We start from the raw sequence: 20,219 nt of genomic DNA, 5'->3' as shown, positions 1-20,219 counted from the left end.
ACTTGAACCTTCATACATCTGGAGTTTAGAAGATTTTTTAAAATTATTCATTCATGGGACATGGGCGTCGCTGGCTGGCCAGTATTTTTTTGCCCATCCCTAGCTGTCCGAGGGCAGTTGAACACCAACCACATTGCTATGGGTCTGGAGTCACATGTAGGCCAGATGAGGTAAGGACGGCAGATTTCCTTCCCTAAAGGATGTCAGTGAACCAGATGGGTTTTTCTAACAATCGACAATGGGTTTGATGGTCATTGGTAGATTCTTAATTACAGATTTGTTTTTTTTTGTTGAATTCAAACTCCACCATCTGCTGTGGTGGGATTCGAGCCCAGGTTCCCAAAGCATTAGCTGAGTTTCTGGATTAATAGTATAGTGGTTATACCACTAGGCCATCACATCCCTAAAGAGGGGTCATTAGTTGGTTGGTGAGTGAATTAATTAGTTAATATGTCAAATTCCCCCTGAGGGATAAGTGGAAAGACCCAACTCCCTGTTATCATCATTGTGACTCTCTGATTGGGCTGATTGTGATTTGGACTTGCTGATATTGCTGGAGGTAAAGCAGTTGGTAAGCTCTATTTTTTATTGATTTAATGTTACTCAAGGTTGTCAGAGGTTGTTGGGATAGGTGGGAATGTGGAACTCAAAGCTACTAGATCAGCCATGGTCTTATCGAATGGCAAACAGGTTCAAGGGGCCAATTTTTTAAAACTTTGTTCATGGGACATGAGTGTCTCTGACTGGGCCAACATTTATTGCCCACCCCTGAGGGCATTTAAGACCCGAGGACATTTTAAGAGTCCACCATATTGCTGTGGCTCTGGAGTCACATGTAGGCCAGACCAGGTAAGGACGGCAGATTTCCTTCCCTAAAGGGCATTAATAATCCAGATGGGTTTTTACGACAATTGACAATGGTTTCATGTCATCATTTGACTTTTTAATTCCAGATTTCTATTGAATTCAAATTTTTCAACATCTGCTGTGGTGGGATTTGAACCCAGATTCCCAGAGATCCCCACCCTTGGATCACTAGTTCAGTGACAATACCGTAATGCCCCAAATGGCCTCCTCCTGCTCCTATCTCACGTCTGTATTATACTATATACAATACAGACACAAGACTCTACATAGTTATTTCTCGCCATGCTCTGTTAGGTGACTATGCGACACTGGTGATGTAGACCATATATTGACATATTTAACCCTTTGTATGACATAACTAAATTGTATGTTTGTCTGTATAATCTGATTGAAATAAATGAAATTCTGAAGGGGTTTGACAGGGTAGACACTGCAAGGTTGTTTCTCCTGGCTGGGGATTGTCTCAAAGCAAATGGTGACCACTTAGAATTGAGGTGACGAAAATGTCTTCACTTTGGATCAGGAGGTTGTCGATTTGTCGAGTATATTTAACATTGTGATCAATGAATTTTCAATATGAGGTGACCGAACGATATGGAGAGCGGGCAGATGGGTGGAGGTGTGGTGGAAGATTAGCCATGATTGTATAGAACGGTGCTTGTGGGGCTGAATGGTATAACCCTGTTCCAACTCCTTATATAGCGTTATGTTCAGCTGAAGTACAGTTCAACGGACGTTGATAGGCATCTCATTCGAGTGACTGTTCCCCATGCACGAGGCGAAACAATTATCCGGAACCTTCTGCAGAGCGGCAGTCATTACCAGATTACCTCTCCGCTCACAATTTTCCACAGCCTGACACTGCCTCATGTTACTTGCTGGGACTTTCAAGCCAAGCTCCTCCAGAAAAGAGGGGTGAAGTATCCGCCCGATAGCTCTTTTTCCAGATGCCATTTGATAAGTTTAACTGTCCAGTGTGGACGTTAGTGAGTAAATGTCCATGATCGCGTAAGTGAGTAGAGCGCGGGTTGGCAGGCGAGGATTCAGGGTATTTGGGGTGGTGAGTATATGAGGATAAGATTGAGGTATTGAAGGGAGGGAAGTGGTGTTGGGGGGGGTGGGGGGGGGCGTGGTTGGGGTGTTCAGCTCCAGTTACCCAGGGATTAGGGTGGGATTTGTTTGTCTCACATTTCCTGGGTAACTAATCAGAGAAGTCCCACAGAAATGTTACAAGTCTCTAACTCTAACTCAGAGTTGGCGGCGTTCACGGAAAAAGCATAGAATCTCTACAGTGCAGAAGGAGGCCATTCAGCCCATCGAGCCTGCACCAACAATGATCCCACCCAGGCCCTATCCCACGTATTTACTCTGCTAATTCCCCTGACACTAAAGAGTAATTTACCATGGCCAATCAACCTAACCCGAACATCTTTTGGAGTATATGAGGAAACTGGAGCACCTGGACGAAACCCACGCAGACACTGGGAGAATGTGCAAACTCCACACAGTCACCTGACGCTGCAATGATATTAGCAGGAAGAGGACACAAGTTTATAAGGAAAGGGTATCTAGGCTTGCGCACTTTTCTATGAAGAAAGTAAAGTTTATTTATTAGCCACAAGTAGGCTTACATTAACACTGCAATGAAGTTACTGTGAAAAACCCTAGCTGCCACACTCCGGCACCAGTTTGGATACACTGAGGGAGAAGTTAGCATGGTCAAAGTACCTAACCAGCACATCTTTTCAGAATGTGGGGGGAACCTGGAGCACCCGGAGGAAACCTACACAGACACGGGGAGAACATGCAGACTCCACACTACCCAGGGACCCGAGGCTGGAACTGAACCTGGGTCCTTGGCGTTGTGAGGCAGCAGTGCTAAACACTATGCCACCGTGCCACCCCATAGGTCCCGAAGAGCGAGGAAGTTGCCCCTCAGAAGTTCAGACTTCCTGGGAAATTCCCACGGAGGCCACATGTCAGGATTTCCACAGGGACGTGATGCACACCTTAGGTTATATGTCTAGCCTGTGACGATTTAGAGATTGCAAGATCCAGGCTGCAAAAAGTTGGCAAACTATTTTTCGGTGTTGGTGGGTGGATGGGGGGGGTGTTGTGGCAGTGCAGGGACAAGGGCGGGGGGGGCATTTTCATCCTGATATCCCTCTGGTGGCAGAAGTGAAACAAAGAATAACACAGCACGGGAAACAGGCCCTTCGGCCCAACGAGCCCGTGCCGTCATTTTAACATTGTGAGTTCCCTCTTCCACCCATGACCCTTGTCTACGCTTATGGCACTCCACATTGGAAACCAGATTGAGGGGAGACTAATCTAGGGACAATCTGTTACACCAATCAGCCGAACAGCACATCTTTGGGGTGTGGGAGGAAACCGGAGCACCTGGAGAAAACCCACGCAAGCACGGGGAGAATGCGCAAACTCCCACAGACACCGGCCCAAATCCATGTGTCTGCACAGCAAACAGTGATAGTCACTGAGCTGTTGTGTTGCCCAGCATCTGGTCCAGTTTAAGCACACACTAACGACATGAAGCACTAGGCAACTCTCGAAACATCCAAGAGCAGCCCAAGTACGACCCATCGCGTGTATGCCCCTCGGACAACAAGGCGGACCAAAGCGCCTGTGCTAAAAGAGGAAAATATCAATAACGTGCACGTCTTATGCAAACAAACAGGACTGGAAATCTTTCTCTCTCCTTCCCGCCAACTCTGACCTTTAGAACAGAAGCCAATTCTGAAAGCTTGTTTAACCGAACACAGGCCAGTGATTGATGTTGGAACCTTCTTGTTAGTGTTGTCAAATACCACACCTGCTCATAAATTTTAACGCAAGGCCATGACTTCTCTTTGCTCAGCTGTACACGTACCTGTTGGAACTTCACCAGATCTCTCCGCGTGCCCTACTTGAGTCTAGACAGTAATTGTAGAGTCTGCTGCCTGTTTGGGGGATAAACTCGTTGGAGCTTGAATTTTGTGAAAACATTCCGATGACGCCCACCACTTGAAGTATACAGATAGCAATTTATAGGAAAAGGCTTTTGGAGAATTGGCACAGTTCATGTTACAATCCAGCCTGTCCCATATCAGTAGCCGGTGATGTTTTTTTCAAGCCTACCCGACCATTGAAGATAATAATGGCTCATCCTCTGCCTAAGTCTGCCTTCCTGCTCCTTTTCCCCCATATTCCTTGGCTGTCTTAGTAACCAAACATCTATCATATTGAATAGACTGGGTCTGCACTTGTTAGAGTTTAGAAGGCTGAGGGGGGGATCTTATAGAGACGTATAAGATAATGAAGGGGATGGATAGGGTAGAGGTAGAGAGATTCTTCCCGCTTAGAAAGGATAGCAGGACTAGAGGGCACAGCCTCAAAATAAGGGGGGGGCAGTTTAGATCGGAGTTGAGGAGGAACTTCTTCACTCAAAGGGTGGTGAATCTCTGGAATTCTCTGCCCGTTGAAGTGGTGGAGGCTACCTCGCTGAATATATTTAAGTCACGGGTGGATAGATTTCTGATAGACAGGGGAATTAAGGGTTATGGAGAGAAAGCGGGAAAGTGGAACTGATCCACTTCAGATCAGCCATGATCTTATTGAATGGCGGGGCAGGCTCGAAGGGCTAGATGGCCTACTCCTGCTCCTATTATGTTCTTATCTAACAACTTGGAATGAAGGATTTGTCACATGAGGAGCGGTTGAGAGGGCTGGATCTATGCTCGATGGAAGTTAGAAGGATGAGGGGAGATCTAATTAAAATTTACAGAATGCTGCGAGGCCTAGATAGAGTAGATGTGGAGAGGATGTTTCCACTAGTGGGAGAGACTAGAATTCGAGGGCATAACCTCAGAGTGCAGGGACATTCGTTTAAAATTTAGATGAGGAGGAATTTCTTCAGCCAGAGGGTAATGAATCTGTGGAACCCATTGCCACAGAGGACTGTGGAGGCCAGGTCATTGACTGTCTTTAAGACGGAGATAGATACGTTCTTGATCACTAAGGATTTCAAGGATAACTGGAAGAAGGCAGGAGAATGAGGGTGAGAATCATATCAGCTATGATTAAATGGCGGAGCAGACCCAGTGGGCTGAATGGCCTAATTCTGCTCCTATACTTTATGATCTTATGGACTTCTATCTTGAAGATGCTCAGTGGCTGAGTGTCCACAACACTTCAGGGTAGAGAATTCCAAAGATTCACAACTCTTTTTGAATGAAGAAATTTCTCCTTGTCTCAGGCCTCGATGTCCCCACCCCTTACTCCGAGACAGTGATGCCCAACACGAGGAGAGATTGCTCAAAATAGTTGAAAATTTTCAAAAAAAACATTATTTGTAGAAAGACAGGAGGTGGGAGAATTGGTTGCTTCAGAGTTAAGAATCATTTAATTTCTCCATGAAGATTTTTTGTTGACTTTCCATTTGGTGTGGGAAGATTGCGTGCAGTGACGAGGGATGTGTTGAGTAGATCGAAAGAGTGAGTGTGGGAACATGGAAAGTACTGCTGGAGGTTTCATCCCTTTTAAAGTTGGCAACCTTTGCGTATGATGACAGCCTGTAATAGCCCCGTCCAGGCAACTGATTGATTGGGTACAAATGGCCTTGATGGCATTTATTTTCCAAGATGTATTAAGAGATTTTATTTACACAAAATCTTGGCCTCTACTACAGTGTGATTATCGTCTGACATTCAACAGAGTCCTTGGATGACCTAGAATATTATCAGCTTGGAGTAACATTTATTGAATCGTTTGATGCGGAACAGGAATCAAACACTCAGCTTGTTGGGCCTCTTTTGGGCCGGAATTCAATTGGATTCTAGCTGAGCTTCACCATTTATCTAGTTTTGCTCCACATCCATTAATATCCTTACTTAGCAAAAACGTTTACTAGGGGGCCTGTTGGAAAGAGACACGGGTTTCTGTCCATCGCTGTTTTGTGCACTCAGTCTCACGATACATTGATACCCTCCGCGGAGGGTAATTCACGCCCTACTTACCCCCCCCCCAGTGTCCCACTCACCTCTCTTTGACCCACAGCAATGTATCACTAGTTAGCTGCAAGAGGATTGCCTGAGGTTGGGACAAGTTTGCGCTGTTTTTAAAAAAAAAAATCTGAAAATAGGAGAGGGAGGCGAACAAAAATATATCGCCCGCTCCAACAAGAGGCAGATGTGTTGGACCCGGGTTTCCAGCAGAAACCTTGCCTTTGCTGTTGCTCTGTGTCGGCTAAAAGTAGCTGGAGTCTGAGCTGTGACCTTTTCACAGGAAGCTGTGGGAGCCAAACCAAACAGTCCAATCATAGTAATTCATTTTAAACATGTGCCTCAACATTAATTGCTTCGAGCATCTTTACCATTGCCTCCTGAGGGAAGACGATTCTGTATTCAGTACAAGCCGATGGCACAAGATGAAGCCCTTTTAACACTTTGTGCTTCCTCAGTTGGACTGATCTCGATTTGAGCTATTTTTGGGTTCCAAGTCGTGTCTCAAAGATTCGCTTGGGAATTAGCTGCACATTTCCAAAAATACACACATGCACACACACACACAATGTCGTGGTAAAACGTTTGAGCCAAATGATCGTAGGCTCTCGATGGCGTCATGTTTTTTCCCATAAATTTCCTTCCAATGCAGATCACCAAACAAGGGATCTTAACATAAAACCGGCAGCTCTGTTTCCATTCAAGCTCTCCCTTTAACTCATTACGGTGAAGTTATATCAGCAGGGACCAGACTCCGCAAAGAAAATGAAAAGTTTGCACCGACTTTCACAATCTCCGGATGTCCCCGCCCCAAGCCTGTTACAGCTAATGAGGAAATGGGACAGCCAATTTACACACAGGAGGATCCCACAAATATCAATGTGACTGGACGAGTAATTTTAGGTTGAGGGTTAAATATTGGCCGGGATAGTGGACAGATTCCCCACCCTCCACACCCAGGGGCCCTTCTTTGAACAGCGCCATGAGGTTCCTTCATCCACCTGGGAGGGCAGATGGAATGAGGTTTAATGCGTGAGTGCCAGCATTTCCAAGAAGTGCAACATTCCCCCAGTGCTTCACGGGGGCGTTAATCCTATTGCCTGGAGTGGCACTTGAACAGCAGAAGTTTGCAGGTTTTCTGGTTGAATCTCATCACATTTCTGAATCAGAGGTGAGAGTAATTGAGCACTACAGAGTGACAGCTGAGGCCAGTGGTAAAATTTGGCCCAATCTTGTGTTGTTAAGACAGCATAACACTTTTTTTTTAATGATGCTCTAACTTAGCTTTTGAAGCTAAGTTAATTTCTTGGCAGCGATGGAGAGGTTGTGACGCTACTCAACTGGTCTATTCCCTTCCATTGGAGAAGTCCCAAGTTTCCATTCTTCAGGAGATACCAGGCATCTCCTGGTGTGGGTCAAGAGTCATAGAATCAGGCAGAGGCCATTGGGTTCATTGTGCCTGTTCTACCTCTTTATAAGAGTTTTTCAATTAGTCCCACACTCCTGTTCTTACCTCTTTCCAAGTATATTCCTGATCCCCGTTTTGAAAGATTTGTTTCCAACACTTTGCAATCCAGATTACCATTCCCGTCTTGTAAGGCTAAAAATCTCCCTCAGGATCTTTTACAGATTAACTGAAATTTGTGTCCTCTGGTTCGTGTCAATGGAAACACATTCTCCTATTTACTCTATCAAAACGTCACATCATTTTGACCAGCTTTATTAAATTTTCCTTGACCTTTTCTGCTCTAATGAGAAGGCCCCAGTTTCTTGCTACATAACTTTGATTTGACTTATTATTGACACAAGTATTAGTATACAGTTTCTTGCGCACCATACAGACAAGACATAACCATTCATAGAGAAGGAAACGAGAGAGTGCAGAATGTAGTGTCAGAGTCATAGTTAGGGTGTAGAGAAAGATCAACTTGGTGCGAGGTAGGTCCATTCAAAGTCTGGTGGCAGCAGGGAAGAAGCTGTTCTTGAGTTGGTTGGTATATGACCTCAGACTTTTATATCTTCTTCTCAATGGAAGAAGGTGGAAGAGAAAATGTCCAGGGCGTGTGGGGTCCCTAATTATACTGGCTGCTTTTCCAAGGCAGTGGGAAGTGTAGACAGAGTCAATGGATGGGAAGCTGGTTTGTGTGATGGGTTGGGCTACATTCACGACCTTTTGTAGTTCCTTGTGGTCTTGGGCAGAGCAGGAGCCCAGACCAAGCTGTGCTACAACCAGAAAGCATGCTTTTTATGGTGCATCTGTAAAAGTTGGTGAGAGCTGTAGCTGACGTGCCAAATTTCCTTAGTCTTATGAGGAAAGTAGATGTTTCTTATTTGGATACTAAGAGTTTGCTTTTATCCATCTGGCTGGGGAAGCTGTTTCCAGTTTGATGTTTTGATTCTGCGGCTGTAGCTGACATAGTGTGAATGGTTGGGACACCACCAGGAATGGATCTGTCAGAGCAGGCGTTCAGAATGAGGAGGATTGGCTGGCTTGAATGGTTACAGTCTCAATCGGAGCTGTTCCTCATGTTCCGTTTGTGGAGTAAATCTTCCCTGGTCCACTTCCATTGCTATCTCCCAGTGGTAGACGGCCCAGTCTGGTGTAGCTACGCTTCAAAACTACCCAGGTTTGAAAAGAAGAAGCCCACACTTGATCACATTTGCACTCTAGTGTTGACTAACCATGACTGTGTGGCCATGTTTCCAGATGGCAGAGAGTGCCAGTGGATCTTCATCAATCAGATATATTTGCATGTTAAACCAGAGTGGCTCCGTGACCTCCGGAACAGACCGTTTCGCTCTTGTGACTTTGCCAGGTTTTGGTGCCAGGTTTACAGGAACACACCCATCTCGGAGGCAGAGAGGGCCCAAGGTAGCTGAAGCCATTCACAGACTCCAGAATAATGCCCCTCGAGTTGAGTATCTTGTATTGAAGTGTAAAAATACTCAGCTCCATATATAGAAATGATGTGTACAGAAACGGAACTGATGACGTGACTGTACCAGGCCAGCATTGTGGAAACCCCCCTCCTTTGGTCAGGCTGAATTTGGCCTTTTGGATTTTAAAACAAGAGAATTTGCTTTACTCCCTCATCAATTTAATTGTCAGGTCACCCTGATCTTGGCACAACGCGGTACAAAATAATCTTGCTGCTGGAGTTCATGTTTGTAATCGCTGTTTGGGGAATTATTTGAAAACCATATACAGTCTGGTTGGTGGGAAGGCTTTAGGTGTTGCCGATGGCCTCTTGTGATTCATTCTCTTTGGGATCGGTTTTCAGTCCTTATGTCCCGCTGCTAACACATCAAATGTCACTAATGTAAAAAAAATAAACCGAGCACAAAAAAAAGCAACATCAGAACAGGAGTTTGGGTAGCACAGTGGTTAGCACTGCTGCTTCACAGGTCCAGGGACCTGGTTCGATTCCTGGCTTGGGTCACTGTCTGTGTGGAGTTTGTACATTCTCCTCGTGTCTGTGTGGGTTTCCTCTGGGTTCCTCCCACAGTCCAAAGATGTGCAGGTTAGGTTGATTGGCCATGCTAAAATTTGCCTCTTAGAGTCCTGAGATGCGTAGGTCAGAGGGATTAGTGGGTAAATGTGTAGGGATATGAGGATGGACCTCGGTGGGATTGAGGTTGGTGCAGACTTGATGGGCCAAATGGCCTCTTTCTGTACTTTGGGGATTCTATGAGTGGGTCATTTAATCGCTTGAGCTTGTTCTGCCGTTTAATTAGAACCTGGCTTACTTGTGACTAAATCCATGTACTTATCATTGGCCCAAATCCTTTGAACTGAAATTTATCAATCTCAGTTTCAAAGTTAACAATTGGACCCAGAATCGAATGGTGTTTCCAAAGAGAATTCCAAGCTTCTCTTTATTTGTAGAAGTGATTCCCAACTTCACTCCTGGAAAGCTTCGCCTCTAATATTCCAGCCATGTTCTCTTGTCCTAGAATTCCCAACCAGAAATGGTTTCTCTCTCTAACCCAAGTCTTCCGCCTTAAACATTTTGAAAGCTTTGATCATATCAGACCTGTTTGCTGTCCAAATTCCAGGGAATGCAACCCTACTTTGTACATTCTCCTCGTGTCTGCGTGGGTTTCCTCCGGGTGCTCCAGTTTCCTCCCGCACTCCCAAGATGTGTGGGTTAGGTTGACTGGCCATGCTAAATTGTATCTAGTGTCAGGGAGATTAGCAGGTCAGTGTGTGGGTTTGCAGAAGTAGGGCCCGGGTGGGACTGTGGTCAGTGCAGACTCAATGGGCCGAAGGGTCTCCTCCTGCGCTGTAGGGATTCTATGATGTTCTCTCCTTGTAATCTATGCCTTGTAGTCCAGGAATGTCCATGGTACATCTATGTTACATTCCTTCCAAGGTCAGTGTATTCCAGTTTCCTCCCACAGTCCAAAGATGTGCGGATTGCCCCTTAGTATCCCAAGATATGTAGGTTAGAGGGATTAGTGGGGTAAATATGTGGAGTTGTGGGGATGGGTTCTGAGTAAGGTACTTTGGGGGGGTTGGTCCATGGTCAATGGACCTCCTGATTCTTTGATTCAATCCCTCGGGTCACGAGTTCAGTTTGCTAAAGAGCACCAAGACCTTGGGCAAGATTTACTCCAGGAGCTTTGGGACCCCCTCTGCCATGACAAAGGATCATCCAGACTCAAAACGTTGGTTCTATTCTCTCTCCACAAATGCCGCCAGACCTGCAGAGATTTTCCAGCATTTTCTGTCTTTGTTTCGGATCCCAGCACCCGCAATATTTTGCCTAGAATAACCCTTCCCTTCCATGGCTGCTATGGTGAGGTGTGGGGGGGAGCGGGTATCCACAGGGTGACCCCTCCACAGGGTGGCCTGCGACTGTTGCTGAACACGTACAGGGAGGACTTTAAGCCGGCCTGTAGTGTTGTCCCCCATCCACCATCATCTCCCCAGAGCCACCCAGCCCTCGATCTGCTGACACTGTTCCCCAGAGTCTCTGGGGATCTGGCAGTCAACTGGGCCTCAACAGGCCATTCATCAGACAAATCAGCTTGCAAGTGAGTTGTCCGCCATCCGCCCTGCAGGAAAATGAGCCGGGAATGGGATGGAGACAAGGAATGTCGGTCAGTGGTGTGGAATTTGACACCCAGAAGGAACAGGCTCTGTTAAATAGACTCCATCTGCTGAATAAATAGACGTGGTTTGGTCCAAGTCCCTATTCATCTCCGTTGCGTTGGCACATTGGGGTTTGTACTAACTCTCTCAATCTGCTGGAGACAGTCAGAATGGGGCTTCAAAATCCGGCAATCCATCCCCAGCCGGCACCCGCTGCCGTTTTCACACAGGTGGGTTTGGAGCGTGGGGGTCTGGTCTTGGAGAGGTAGAACATTCCATTTTCGTAACCAGTGCAGCCGGGAACCTGATTGAAGTTTAACAGCGCTGACCGGGTTTCTCGGGTCTGGGAAAACACGGCAGTGACGAGGAGCCAGGAAATGTCCTCTCCAGGAGTTTTGTTTGTTTCAAAAGCCTCCGTTCAGCGATCTACCTCTGCCTCCCTACGCCTGACCTTTCTCCCTGTGACAGTGACCCTTTGCAGATGTAAATTTGCAGGGTGAGAATAGAAAGAGGAAAACCTTGATGTTGCCCAACTGGTTAAACTGACCAGTCAGCTGTAGTCGTTGTTGTAACAAAGGGAACAAAGGCAGCCAATTTGTACACAGTAAGATCCCACAAACAGCAATGTGACAATGATCAGGTAACAACAGGCGGTAAGCTCCCCCCCAACCTCTCATCCTGGTGTCACGTTTTGTATTCGTGGAGGTGGCTTGCCATAGGCTGGTGGTGGGTTCTTCCAGTCCCGCCGCTGTCAGTGGGGTTTTTCCCATTGTTCAAACCCACAACGACGGTTCACTATGATCCTGCCAGTGTGATTGTCTGGAAAATCTGGTCTGTTTTGTTGATGGCCACCGGATGTAAGCATTGCTGGCTAGGCCAGCATTTATTGTCCATCTCTTATTGCCCTTGAGAAGGTGGTGGTGAGCTGCCTTCCTGAACTGCTGCACTCCCTGTGGTGTAGGTACACCCACAGTGCTGCTAGGGAGGGAACCTTTGACCTGCCCTGGTAGCCGCAGTGTTTATATGGTTAGTTCAGTTCAGTTTCTGGTCAATGGTAACCCCCAGGCCAGCAGGTCTGGGGGGGAGATCTCATTTTCCTCTTTATAAATTCCATATGTAAGGACTATAACCTAAGAGTTATATATTAACTTGTGAGGGTTTAACACCTCATTCAGAAGACTGTGGATGAGATTCTCTGGCGTCTCCGTCGTGTGTTTTGAGGCAGGAGGTGCCATCAGTGAGATTTCCCATTAACTCAACCCCATGCGGTCAGGACACCCATGGTGAGGGTGCGACCAGGGAATCTCGCCAGCATGGACAATATTGGCCTGAGGTTCCAACATGCAATGCTTCCTCAGGGTTGTACCATCAGGGTCAGCCTAGGTTTGTGGTCAAGTCTTTGTAGTGGAATTTGAACACCCAACCTCCTGAATGATGGGGAGGGGGGGTGTTGGAGGAGTCAAGAGCACTATCCACTGAGTTAAGCTTGATGTCCTAAGTGTTTCAATGCTGACTGATTGGAGCAGCACTGTAGCACCGTGGTTAGCACTGCTGCCTCACAGTGCCAAGGACCTGGGTTTGATTCCCGGTTCGGGTCACTGTCTGTGTAGAGTTTGCACATTCTCCCCGTGTCTGCGTGGGTTTCCTCCGGGTGCTCCGGTTTCCACCCACAATCCAAAGATGCGTGGGTTAGGTGGATTGGCCATGCTAAATTGCCCTTTCGTGTCAGGGGACTAGCTATGGTAATTGTATGGGATTATGGGGATAGGGCCTGGGTGGCATTGTGGTCAGTGAGGACTGGATGGGCCGAATGGCCTCCTCCTGTAGGATTCGATGATACCAAGGGCAACCCAGGAATTACTCAACCCATTGTGGCAAAGGGCTGCACAGTTGCTCGGTTAATATTTCCCCTGGGATTGAGTGATGAACTCTGTCCTGCTAAGAGTGAACATTGCACAAGTCCATCGGCAGCAGGAATTCTCTCCCTCTCGGCCAAGCTGAGCTGCCCTGATAACTAACGCTCCAACTTTAATCTGTAAGAAATTTCACAGGGACATCGAGCTTGCTCTGTGTGGTCGGTTAGACATTCAGCCATGCAAATATATTCAGTCAATACCCCCCTCGTTCCCCGTCCTTTCTCACTGTTTCTTGTCAAACACTGCTTTATAAATTCCATACGTGAGGCCGATAACCTAAAGTTCCTGAGCTTTTCTTGACTGTTTAATCTGTTTATTCGATGTAAAATCTGGCATAGCCAAAGTAGTGTGTGCAGAGTTATTCTTTTTAAAAAAAAGCAAATAAATTCCATACGTTGCAGTGGTTACATTCCACAGAAATCCCAAAGGATTGTCAGCCTGTTCATAAAAAAACAGAAGGACCCAACTTATATGACATTTCTCCTGGTTCTGGCCCCTGAGCTTCTCCTAAACCCATCAGTCTGGCATCTTGCTCTGCGTAAATATGCTGTCCTGTACAATTGCCATTCCCAGTAATATCAACTATCCTCTCCTCAGTCTGTTCCTGCTCTGTGTGGTCTCACTGACCCCACTCTGCCCCCAATTTGAAATGCTACCCCTTATATACCGCCCCCCACCCCCCCAATCCTGTTTTCAGGCTAACCCCCCCATCCTGCCCTCCATCTGTCCCCTGTCCTGCCCCTTTTGTACCATGTCCAGTTTTGAGGTGATGTCCTTGCCAAACTGAGATGCCACTGCTGAGGAACAAAATATCTTAAGTATCCGAGTGTTGGTATCAAGAACTCCTGGGTCAAGTAAAGATTATGCAGAACTAACCCCCCCTCTTCCCCCACGTAAAGAACCCCCCCTCTCCCCCGTCCCTGCCGGTGGGGTTTATGACAAGTCTGGAATGATGGGGACATGACTGGAGGGCACACAGGCAAGTGCAGCCCCAAGGGGGGAGAGGTTCATGCCCAGTCAGTGCCCAGGGGGAGGCTTCAATCTGGGAGGTTCAGGGCAGTAAGGGGGCGCTGTGTCCATCACGGGGTGGAGGGGGCGGGCTCACTTCAGTGGGGACGGGGGTGGGGATTGCAGGCAAAGAAGCTGTATTTAAAGTTCGTTTATAGGTGTCACAAGTAGGCTTACATTAACACTGCAATGAAGTTACTGTGAAAATCCCCCAGTCGCCACACTCCCGCGCCTGTTCGGGTACGCTGAGGGAGAATTTAGCATGTTCAATGCACCTAACCAGCACGTCTTTTGGACTGTGGGAGGAAAACGGAGCACCCGGAGGAAACCCACGCAGACGTGGGGAGAATGTGCAGTGACAGTGACCCGAGCCGGGAATCGAAGCTGGGTCCCTGGCGCTGTGAGGCAGCAGTGCTGACCGCTGTGCCACCCATTGGTGAGCTGTCCTCTGCTTTTTCAGTCCAAGACAACACTTTTGGTGGCAAATTAGTGACAATTTTTCAATGCCTCTCCATTGCCCAGTGGCCTGAAGTGACAGTAAATGCCTCCCCCACTTAGATATCCTCTTTTCATCACAAGATGAAGAGAGACCCAGGCTTTCCTGTGCTAACCTGGATCCTCCCCAGTGTGAGAAGCAATGGAGATTTAATTGGTTTTGGAGGATGTGGCCCAGACTGGGTCAAAAGGTTTACTCATAATAACTCTTTCCTGTTTTCTCAGTGCAGTCCCAGCCAATTTGTTTAATTGGGATCTTTGTGCTGGTCGGGTTACTGGATAATTGCGTACAAAGTACATGATTGCGAGTCTTCTGGCTTTGCATCACGGGAAGCTGAGATTGCAAAACTCCCCTTTGACTAACAAACGCGGCTGTTTTTATTCTCTGGAGTAACATGGGCTTTTCTGGCAGGGCCAGCATTTATTGCCCATCCTTAGTTGCCCCTGAGGGGGCCTTTAAGAGCCAGCCACATTGTTGTGTCTCTGGAGTTGCATGTAGGCCGGAACGAGTAAGAACGGCAGATTTTCTTCCCTAAAGGACATTAATGAACCAGATGAGAATCGACAATGGTTTCACGGTCATCGGGAGATTCTTAATTCCAGATTTTTTTTATTATTGAGTTCAAATTCCACCATCTGCGGTGACGGGATTTGAACCCTGGCCCCCTGGCCTTTATCCAGGGTCTCTGGGTTGGCAGTCCTGCGACAATACCATTATGCCACCAATCTACCCAAATCATTAGTTCAGTAAAACAGCTCATCTCATAGAGACTCCAGAATAACACCAGAGGCTTGGACACTCTAAGGATGGGATTTTCCAGCCCCTTCTCCCAGTGAAATCTTTCAGTCCTGCCGAAGTCGATGGAATTTTGGTTGGCCCGCTGTATCATCCACTGGGGACCCTGTTGTGCCAGGGCTGGAAAATCCCAGGCTAAGACTGAGAAACCCAGGAGTGAGACCACTGGAGTATTTGAATAATTGTTTTTTCATATTACTTGATATTAAAAAAAATATCGGCGACAGGACCTTTTGTCTGACAGTCAAGGATCATCCCATTGAGGAACGCCAAGTTTGTTTGATTGGCGGGAGAACGTAGCCAACAGTGAGAGAGTGGGGGTGGGGCAGTTGGTGGCAGGAGTTTTGTGATGAAACCTCCTGGAATACATCTACCAGAGCTGACAGTGGCATCTCTTGGGATCCGTCTCAAGAGGATATACATCCCTCTCCCACCACCTCGATCACTGTGAGCTGAAAGGAGGATATTACTAAAGGATTTGCTGCGTCAAATTCTGCCACAAATCTTTTTGAACAAGACGGGAGATAATATGAGGTCAGGCTCCCACTTGCTGGCCCACCAGCTCAAATGAGATGTAAACTTTTAGAAATAGCCAAACCTGATGGTGCTCAAGATCTCGGGTCAACCTCTAGTTTGTGTCGGACTTTCTGACGGCCAATAGAGATTTTTGGACATGGAAACATTAAGGGAAGGTAAACGCTGATGGAAAGTGTGCATTTTGCATGAGGTTAGAATTAGGTTTGATGGTGCTTACCCCCAACATGGTACAACAGTGCATTGATACTGTCGTACGATGTCACGGCACGGTAGCACAGTGGTTAGCACTGCTGCTTCACAGCTCCAGGGTCCTGGGGTCGATTCCCGGCTCGGGCCACTGTCTGTGTGGAGTTTGCACATTCTCCTCATGTCTGTGTGGGTTTCCTCTGGGTACTCCGGTTTCCTCCCAGAGTCCAAAACTGTGCCGATTAGGTTGATTGGCCATGCTAAGAAATTGCCCCTTAGTGTCCAGGGATGTGTAGGTTAGAGGGATTAGTGGGTATAATATGAAGGGATATGGGGGTAGGGCCTGGGTGGGATTGTGTTCAGTGCAGACACGATGGGCCGAAGGGCCTCTTTCTGCACTGTAGGGTTCTATGATTCTATGAAGAATAGGGGGTTTTGACATGATACGGTTCATACCCAGTGTTCAGGAAGCAAATGTGCCCCCAACTACCATCGCCTCCCACCCAAACTCCTAACTGTGCTAAAATCTGATCATTTTGGAAAGTTACAGCACCAGACACTGAACTGATGACATCTGTTAAGTGTTAATAAACACATTTTCCTACACTTTGACAATAACCCCTTCTCCGCTTCATTCTTTTCCCACTCCCTACCCTGTTTCCCAGGAGGCTCAGTAGCAACTGTTTGATTTGGAAGCCCACCACCCCCTGAATATTTTTGTGGCGAGGTTAAATATTTTCAACTCTTCCCTCCTGCCAAGAATGCTGCAGTACATCATCCAGACCCGGAGCTGGGAATTGCATTCCACAAGGACCGCCGGGCATTTACAGAAAATGGAAAGAAATGAGCTGATTTAATATAGAACAGACCCTCGCTGACATCTGTGCCCTTTTAGAGATGTTAATATATCTCTGTTGCTGCAACAGCATTTTTCATTGTCAGTCAAGATGTCAGTGCTGTGCTAAAAAGTACCTTTCACGGCTGCAGTCCTTCCCACAAAATTTCTCAGGCCAATTTCCTTTTGGTTCATTCTTGGGGGGGTAGATGTTGTTGGTAACACTCTCATTAATTGCCCTTTCTTGAGTTGATATTGCCGGGCGGTTAGCTGCCGCTGCTTCGAGGAGCAGCTAAAAACCGCCAGGTTAGTGTGGCGACTGGGGTCGTGTCTAAACCCAACTGGATACGGACAAATTTCCATCTTTTCAGTGAAGCAGCTGGGTTGCTGCAACTTCCTGGTCACTGCATTGCTAATTACGATATATTGGTAGGATATACCTTAGCGGTGGGAAATCTAAGGCCTGGGGGGGCCCGTGAGTGCGCCGCACCAGACAGTTTGCCGACTGTTGCCCACGCACAGGGTTGCCACATTCTGCTGATTTCTGAGCCTCCGCGTAATTTTTTTCCTACTGGTATGACTGAAGTAATAATGCGACTGAAGTGATAATGCACCTAAAGCACAGGCACGTGAAGTGAGTGCGTGCTGAATCATAGAATCCCTTCAGTACACAAAGAGGCCATTCGGCCCATCGAGCCTGCTCCGACAACAATCCCACCCTGTCTCCGTAACCCCACATATTTATCCTGCTAATCCCCCGACACTAAGGGGCAATTTAGCGTGGTCAATCCACCTAACCCGGACATCTCTTTGGACTCTGGGAGGAAACTGGAGCACCCAGAGGGAACCCACGTGGACACGGGGAGAATGTGCAGATTCCCACGGAGAGTGACCCAAGCTGGAAATCAAACACAGGTCCCTGGCGCTGTGAAGCAGCTAACCACTGTGCCTCTCTGTGCTCATAACACTGACTGTGAGAGACTTTCCATCCCCTCTGTGTCCCAAAGTGCAAATATTTTTTAACCATTTAAAGTTGATTATTCTATTAATATGTGAATGTTTAAGCATTTTTATAACTAGTTATGAAATATTCAGTATTTATTAAATGTATTTAATCTTATTCATGGGGTCACGGTTAGTGAACAAGCCCGACATTCAATTTTTTGACACATTGAGATGAAGGAGGGTCACTTACACGGCCCATCCCCTAGTCTTGGTTGTCCATCACTGATGGGCATTGTTCTGACCCTGTGCCCATTTGAGGGGTATAGCATGTGGTACACTGACCATATGGAAACTCGAGAAATGTTTCCACGGTGGCTGGATTATCAGCAACCCACCGAAGAATCCCGCTGTTTTTATTTTCTGGGAACCAGTTCTCTCCTGCAGAGAACATGATTTTAAAAATGCATTTCTTAAAGGTACACTAGCATTACAAAAGCTAGCACGGTCACAAAAAGGGCTGAATGGCCTCTTACTGTACTGTCAGACTCTATGGTTAGCTGTTTCCTTTGATTTCAGAGCTCGGCACTGGAAGAAAACAAGTGAAAGGTATAAAGAAACTATTGGATGAAGCGATGCCAACACCACATCAGTGTTCCAAGTGTTATTCCAGTTCTTCAGTTTATTGGACAATGTGAACGGACCGTCAGCAACACAATCCTGTTTGGATATCTCCCCCACGGTTCACTGAATCCATCATTCCAGTGAGTAATCTCTTCTATTCTATTCTGTTTTCACAAGGGACAGCATTTGTTGAAAAGGTTCAGTTAATCTCTCTGGAGGTTACGGCGGTCACAGATTGCAGCATGTCACTGTGTTGCTGACTCCTGCTGATTAGTACACCCCTCAATTTGATCTGTCCTCTGGCCTAGCACGTCTAGGGCAATGCAGCCTGCATCAGGGCCCCCTCAGCTAGGGAGAATAAATAGGCCAGGGTCACCATGCCATAAGCTGCACAGATATGTCAACATAAGAACGTAAGAACTAGGAGCAGGAGTAGACCCTCTGACCCCTCGAGCCTGCTCCGCCATTCAGTAAGATCATGGCTGATCTTTCTGTGGACTGAGCTCCACTTACCCGCCCACATCGCTGACCCCTATCTATTTGACCAAGTGTTTGGTCAGCTGTCCTGATGTCTCCTGTTTTTGCTTTTGCCAGTTCATTATTGCTCTAGTGAAAGGCCCTGGTGGATTTTATTCTGATAAAGACACAGTATAGATGCAAGTTGCTGTTGTAATGGGATGCGCTTGGAGAATTTCTCAAAGGGAATATGTCAGAGGCATCCTCCCTCCCACTCCCTGTTTTCCTTGCCTCCTGCCCTCCTCCAAGCTCATCATCACCAAGCCAGGAAAATTCAGCCCAGTATGTCCAAGTCAGCATGATGTGTGACGTGGAGGAGGCCTGGAGGCAGCAAAACCCGGAAGAGGGGGCAAGTGGTAAGTCACCAGCTTGAGTTGAGAACATAGGAAAGTAATTTGTTCTATGTCCAGAGTTACCATAAGACCATTAAAAGTAGGAACAGGAATAGGCCTCGAGCCTGCTTCTCCATTCAGTAGGATCAAGGCTGACCCATCATTCCTCATGTCCATTTCCTACCCTTTCCCCATAGCCCTTGATTCCTTTACTGATTAAAACTCTATTTATCTCAGCCTTAAATATACTCAAGGATGCTACTCCCATAGCTCTCTGTGCCAGGGAATTCCATATTCTCTCACCCCTCCAAGAGAAGAAATTCCTCCTCCTCCCCTTGGTGCCCCTTTTAATCTGAGACTCTGCCCTCTGATCCTAAACTCTTCCATGAGGGAAAACACTCTTTCAGCATTTACCCTTAAGAATCCTCTATGTTTCAGTGAGATTGCCTCTCATTCTTCTAAATTCCAATGGGTAAAATCCCAACCTGTTTAACCTTTCCTCATAATACCATCTCTCCATAGTGGGGATCATCCTAGTGAACTGCCTCCAGTGAAATAACATTTCCTCAAATAAGGGGATCAAAACTGCTCTCAGTATTCCAGACGTTGTCTCACCAGTGCCTTGTACAGTTGCAGCAAGCCTTCCTGACTCTTGTACTCCAACCCTCTTGAAATAAGGACCAACAATCCATTAGTCTTCCTGATTACCTGCTACACTTGTGTGCTAGCTTTCTGTGTTTTGTTCACAAGTATCTCCAAGTCCCTTCATGTTGTAGCTTTACTCTTCTCCCTTCTAAAATGAACAACTTCACATTTTCCCACATTTTAATCCATTTGCCCACTTACTAAACCTACCAATATCTCTTTGTAAACTGTTTTTGTATCCTTCTCGCAAACTTGCCTTTCCATCTATTTGTGTAATGCATTCTGTCGATGATGCAAACTGCAGTCACAGTATACAGGGAGGGTTGGGTGTTGTAGCTGGATACTGAGATACTGAGCTCAGCAGCAATGGCACTGACCATGTGAGCTGCTGTCTCCTGGATGCTATAGCCTCACTGATGCAAAAAAGA

General features: G+C 46.8%; 1 long non-coding RNA gene across 4 annotated transcripts in view; it reads left to right on the top strand.

Annotated features, from left to right (window-relative positions):
* LOC145357957 (uncharacterized) overlaps positions 1–18,432 on the top strand; it is a 62,098-nt gene extending 43,666 nt beyond the window's left edge. For all 4 annotated transcript variants that reach the window (XR_013889399.1, XR_013889397.1, XR_013889398.1 and 1 more), the window contains exon 3: positions 18,254–18,432. This is a non-coding gene — a long non-coding RNA (uncharacterized LOC145357957). The remainder of the gene's footprint in view (positions 1–18,253) is intronic.
* Positions 18,433–20,219: the final 1,787 nt, after the last annotated feature.

This window comes from Carcharhinus amblyrhynchos, chromosome 24 (assembly GCF_965287045.1).
Source record: "Carcharhinus amblyrhynchos chromosome 24, sCarAmb.v2.hapA, whole genome shotgun sequence".
NCBI classification, from domain to species: Eukaryota; Metazoa; Chordata; class Chondrichthyes; order Carcharhiniformes; family Carcharhinidae; genus Carcharhinus; species Carcharhinus amblyrhynchos.
Note: the sequence above shows the minus strand (reverse complement) of the source record. Positions and strands in the feature narration are given on the sequence as shown.